Below are 6,425 nucleotides of genomic sequence, written 5' to 3'. Positions count from 1 at the left end.
CAGCTGCTTTGGCACCTGCCAGCCGGCTCTGGGTGGAAGCAGGGAGCAGCACACCTTGTGGTTCAGCGTTCCCCATCTGCAAAGACAGGCTGTGCCAGCTCAAGCTTTTATACCTGGCCATCCTACTGTGCCTGCAGCTGTTTGGAGGAGACAGCAGGCGGGAACATTAGTTTCATTCCGGTTTTATCCTTGGCCTCACATCTGAGGCTTCAAGCAAGGATTCCAGTCGTGGGCAGACACCCCATTTTGTGTGCTCCAGACGCTACTCCCACAAAGACCCAGCAAGTCCTTTACATGACGGCCAAAAATCCAGCTGTTGCCTGATAAAGCCCTTCTGTCATGACTGGCTCTATCCAGAGTGAAACCGGGCACCTACAAGTGCAGAAAGGGCTCCTATCCCCTGCTACCTGGGCAGGCTGGAAAAGCTCTGCAAGCAGGTGGCTGTGTCCCAGCAAGCACAGTTGCAGCTATGGTCCTCGCTTTCTTTGGGGAGAGAAGCTGGAGGTCTGGGACTGGCTGTACTGTAAATTTTTCCTGCCAGATGCGAAGCCTGAAGTTGATAACCACGAACTTGGTAACCTGGTACACCACACCAACTTCCTTTTTTTAAACTTTTTTTTCTGGAACAAAGTGTTCCCATCTGAGCTGCTGGCTGCTGGATGTATATGTTTTATTCTAGTTTGAGACTGGGGATCCCAAGTGAGGACACATGCATATACAGAAGAATAAAGATATTTATTTATTTTTATTAGTGGAAGAGAGACCTCTACTGGCTCAGCTCACAGAGCCACTCGACTGACCACAGCCGAGCTCTCTCTCACCTTCTCTTCCCCTACTTGGGAAATCTCCTCCTGCATCACAGCCATCTGCCAAGGGAAGCTAAGAAGCAACAACCTTTCATGTTTTCTCATTGAAAGATCCAGCATGTGGGGAGTCCCTCAATTGCGATTGCTAGCACGTGAATTTGTGAGGGCCCTTGGTGTAGTAAATCAAGTAGCTTATTTCCTTTAGGAGGGGATGAATCTTGGGCACTGATGCAGAGCAGAGGATTAGAGTGTTATTGGTGCCGGAGGACAAGTCAGCAGGGTGTTTTCATCCGCTCCATTGGTTTCAGTCGCCTTTTATTCTCTTTATGTTCTTCCTCCAAGCTGGTTCTGTAGCGCTGTGATGAGGGTGGCTTCAGAAACCATCTCTTGTGGGTCAGGGCTCTTTAGCATCTTGCCTCTGCTATCAGGTGGATAGGTGTTGACTCCTACCTGGGCTGTACCTGGGATTGATGATCAGTTGTGTGCTTCTCTTCCTGGGTTGGGGAAGAGTTAATATATAGTGTGTTTTTCTAGCAAAGCTATCTTTATCTGAGCACAAGTAATGCAAAACAGGGCTTGGTGCTTGCAAACAGGTGGAGCTGGGTGAGCCAGTCGTGTAAGGCCTGTAGGTCCTGAGCTGCCAGTCAGGCTGAAAGCAACAGAGGCAGTAGTTCCACAAAGTTGATCAGGGGCCTGGAGCATCTCCCTGACAGGGAAAGGCTGAGGGAGCTGGGGCTGTCCAGCCTCGAGAGGAGCCCCAGCTGAGAGGGGCCCTCAGCCCTGGGTGTCCCTGTGTGCGGGGAGGGCTCCGAGCAGGGCCCAGGCTCTGCTCCGTGGGGCCCAGCCATGGCACCAGAGGAACGGGCAGGGACTGATGCCCAGGAAGTTCCACCTGGACAGGAGGCAGAACTTCTTCCCTGGCCAGTGCCCGAGCCCTGAACAGATTGTCCAGAGAGGGTGTGGGGTCTCCTCACTGGAAATATTCCAGACCCCTCTGGACACATCCTGTGCTGTGTGCTCTGGGATGGCCCTGCTGGAGCAGGGAGGTGGGATCAGATGAGTCACTGTGGTCCCTTCCAGCCTGACACACCCTGGGATTCTGTGATTCTCAGTACTGCTGAAATGCTGGTTTAGGCATCCCCTTCCTTCCTCATCCAGCCCACTCATTCCTGCCCCTGGCACTGCTGGTGAAGTTAGTTCAGGCACTGGAGTAGGGAATGGATCTTGCAAAGATTTCCCACCTTCCCTTCTTTGTTGTTGGTTTGTGTGTTGATATCTTTTTCTCGCCAGCTGGATCCATTTCTGGTCTCACTCCTCACGGAGCTGGCACTGAGACCTTGGCCACAGTGGGTGGGAAGGAGCAAGCTGGCTGCACTTCCATGAAGTCACAGCCTTGGAGCTGGTGTGTCTTGCTTGTTCCTTGCAGTAAAGCAAAAATTAAAGCCTTGTGTGGGACAGCTGCTGCCCATCTTATGGCTATGAGGCTTGCTGGAAGGTGCTGGGCAACCTCTGGTACTGCAGCCCAGGGCTCTGCCTACCAGCTTTCTCCTCACGTCTCTGGCCATCAAAATCTGCTCCACAAATGACCTGAGAGCTGCTTAGCTGGGGAAACAGAGGTTGGTGTCGATAGCCTGGAGTTTCTGTGTTGTTTGCCAGGGGATCCCCATCACAGAGCTGTTCCAGAGAGATCTGCTGAGTCACAGTTGTTAATTTTTTGTGGGATAGTGGCCTGGTGCACTGGATGCAAAGATAGAGGAACATGCAGCAGTGGTTTCTGGAGCTGTAGGCTGGTGGAGTAGGTACTCTCACTGTGCCTTTCCTGACAGATCTCTGTAGCTAAAGCACTTGCTTTATTTCAAAAGAAAAAGTTGCTCTGCAGCCACCTTTTATACCTTTTCCTTTCACCTCTCTCATCTGTACCCCTTTTCCAGTCACTGAGTGGTGAGAGCACCCACTAATTTGCAGACATTAATTACCTCTTTTTACCAAATTTCTTTTCTCTCTGGAGAGCATTTTGGGTGCTGTATTCTTGGCTTGCCTGGGTCCTGCTGTCCTTGTGAGCTGCTTCATACTAAAAAAAAAAAAAAAAAAAAAAAAAAAAAGGTGTATTGAGTAGAAATCTTTTGGGGAGGAGCTAGAGCATTGTTCTGAGATGAGTGTCCCAGATGCTAAGTACTGAGCCTGTTTTGTTTTTTTTTTTCCCCCCTTTCCTTTCATCCTTCCTCTCTCCTTTCAGATCTTTGAGGCCCTTGTGAGAAGAAAAGCTTGACAGACCTGATCAGGTTCTAGCATGTCAAAGTCTCCAAGACCAGCTAAGCTCACTGCAGCAGGTGAACTCCTCTGCTGTACTCACTTAAAATCTAACTAAAAGCATACCTCTAATTTCTACACCTTACTGCATCACTCCCAAGGCCATTTGCTGCTCCATCTAATCTGCATTTGTACTGGCCTGTTTGTTTGAAATTGCTCTTGGTGCCACCACATCCATAGGACCATGTCCTACCTGCCACTCTCACCTTAAAGTGTAGTTCTTGTCTGAAAAAAAAGATCCTGAGGGTATTTTATTTAGCTATCGTGTTCAGCACAAAAAAGTAAGAGGGTCTCTGGTTCTTCTCCTGAAGAGCAGTGGAGCAGTTTGCATTGCCCTCGTTCATACCCAGTGGTTAGCAAGGGTGTTGCAGGGGGCTTTGCTGGCTGGTGGTTTACTGGGATTTAAGGAATCACTGTTGCTTCTTACAGAAACCTGCCCTCTGTTTCTGACTGCAATGGCTTGGAATGGAAGAGTTGCATCAAGCTTGTGTCTTCTGTCTTTATGTTCCAGATGTTTGGTGGCTTGAACATCTCCTAAACGAAAAATCTGAATTTCAAACCCCTGCCTTTCAGAAGGGATTGTAGAATCACAGGATGGTTTTGGTTGGAGAAGACCTTTAAAGATCATCTAGTTCAACACCTCCCCCTGCAATGAGCAGGGACGTTTTCAGCTCGGTTGGGTTGCTTAGAGCCCAGTTCAACCTGGCCTCGAATGTTTCCAGGGATGGGGCTTTTGCAGCCTCTCTGGGCAACCTGTTCCACAATCATCATAAACAATTCCAGATCAAGGGGAACTGTTAAACTTACCTGTCTGGGAGACAGACACTTTCTCAAGGACCAGGCTAAGACCAAATGGTGGAAATTGCACCAAGGAGAATCACAGACTTCCATCTTTCTGCTCTCTGTTTAAGGTATGCTTCCTGGTGCTGATTTCTCTTTGCTAGAAAAGATCCAGAAGAACCTTAAAAATAAAATGCCAAATGAAACAGGGCACTGAACACACAGACCTTCACTGGGCAAGAGGATGGGAGTGAGCAAGCAAACCACATGTGACGAGTGTTAGGCATGTCACTGAATGCAACTCTGGAAGCTGCTTAGATGCTGTGGTCAGGTGGGTGGGCATTACAAACGTATCTGGGCTAGAAAAGAGAAACATTTGTTCTAGAAAATGAAAACTATCTGGTGGACAGAGCACTGAGAGGTAACAAACATGCAGCAGAAGCCCTTTTGGGGTAAAGCTGCATCATTGTGGTGCTTTATAAGCAAGCAATCCATCGCTTCAGAGTTAGGAGGTACCAGATGTGCTCGTGGCAGTGCTGCTGAGGCAGGAAACACGAGAGACAGAGCTGCTGTATCTTGGCTTCAGACTGGGTTTGCTTCTTTCCAAACAGCCAGAGACTTCTGAGAGGGTTTTTTTCCCAGTTCCTGGATGTCCTGCATGGGTTTTGCAAGAAGCCCCGAATGAAGGGCTTGTTGTGAGTACTTGCTTTGAGTAAGAGTGCTTTGTGCTTGCTCTTCAGTTTGTCTCTTTGCTGGCTGAAGAGTTCAGTGCAGTGAATTGCTCTTTCTTAGATTCTGTGTGCCTTCTAAAAAAGACTAAAAATATTGTTTGGTGAAACAATGTTTTGTAACTGTGGAGAAATTACGGAGGCTAAAACTGATATACAAGTTAGTGTTTTGTCTGAGGAGATGAGAAACTGTGATTCAGAAATCCCAGGGCCATTATTAGACCTTTCCCAGTACAAATCTCAGTGCTGAGGATGCTGCCGTGCTCCTTGGAAAAGCTCTGTTAACCAAAACCAGGTACGTTCCTCTTGGCCCCCTGATGATCCATACTTTGAACTGAGCCTGTGAACCTCTGTGGTGATGGGACTTTCATTAGGGCATTTGCTTGCAGAACCTGGGACTTGAGTAACATATGGGAAAGTAGCCACTGCTCTAGGTACACTGTAAGAAAAGGGTGGGAGAGTACAGGGAGAGACATGGGGAGACCATCTGAATTTGAAGTCTTTGATCAAATGCAAATTTTTTGAGAGGTCAGTGAACAGAAACAGGGCAGAAAAGCTGTAAGAAGCCATGATGCATGAATATTTTTGGGGTTTTTTGCTTGCTTGCATTGGTTTTGAAGCCTGATAAGTGTAAAGTTTTCTCCTATATGACGCATAAAATAGCACACAGGATGATGGAGTTCTTTCAGGCTGCCAGTCTCCCTCTGTCTGGAGATAGATAATTTATTGTCATATATGACCTTTCACTAATATCTGATGGTACCCCAGGGTGGCAATCTCAAAAGACCAAAAGAAACTGAGGACACCAGGATTATGCTGAAGAATCGGAACTTCTTTTTCCTGCTTTTTGCACCAGCCACAAAGAATTACAGCATTTCTTTGGTCAAATGAGGGGCAAATATCCATTTTTCACTTTTTCATTAGTATCCCACCAGAGGCTGGATGTCTGTAATTTTACAGGAATACTCAGAATTGACAGATGGCCATCGGTGTTTTTTGTGGGATCTCAGTGGAGGTAGGTAACACTGCATCTTTAATCTGCCCTGAAACAGATTAAAAATGACAAATGGGCCTGTCCAAAGAAAGGGTAAAGGTTTTCCTTCTTTAAGAAAATTTGCAAACAACCTATCCCCTCCATCTCTTCCCTCTTTGCTCCGCAATTGTTCTGCAATCTGGGCCAAAACCCTTCCAAGGACTTGCAGGAACTGTGGCCAAGGCTGGGGAGACCACTGATTCTCCACTTCCCTACAGTTTGTTGCCTCTTTGAAGAGCAGCTGTTGCCTAAGTTTGAAGTGAAGTTTCAAGTGAACTTTTCTGAGCAGATGACTATCAGAGAGGGTGAGATTTTGGCTGGACATGGACGGCAGAAAATTCCCTTCCCAGAGGGGACTCTGCTGGCAGAAGCCTTGTAAGATTGAGGTTCAGCTGCTCCACCAGCCCCTTCTCACTGGGAATACACAACAAGTGGGGATGAAGCAGAGGCACAACAGAGCTGCTGTGTGTGAATCTCCTCCTGGCCTGAAGTCCTTGGGAAGGAGGGAGCTCGCTGTCCTGTGTAGCTCCAACCCCTCAGTCTTTTTGCTGCATTTCTGAGCTGACCTGGAGCTCAGGTAAACGCAGAGTTTGAAGTCCAGGCTAACCTGCCTCCAGAGCAGGATGGAGTGCTGTGTTGCATACATTTTGTCTGTGTTACAGAGGCCTTACTGGGCAGGGTTGAGTCATTCCAGAGAAGCACCGAGTCCTGCAAATGCCCAAATGCCTTTGTATTACCCTTCTGCCCCCTTTTGTTCCTAGTGGTTTT

Source organism: Corvus brachyrhynchos, unplaced genomic scaffold (genome assembly GCF_000691975.1).
Source record: "Corvus brachyrhynchos isolate BGI_N302 unplaced genomic scaffold, ASM69197v1 scaffold523, whole genome shotgun sequence".
Taxonomy (NCBI): domain Eukaryota; kingdom Metazoa; phylum Chordata; class Aves; order Passeriformes; family Corvidae; genus Corvus; species Corvus brachyrhynchos.
The sequence above is the reverse complement of the archived record's forward strand: the minus strand, read 5'-3'. Positions refer to the sequence as shown.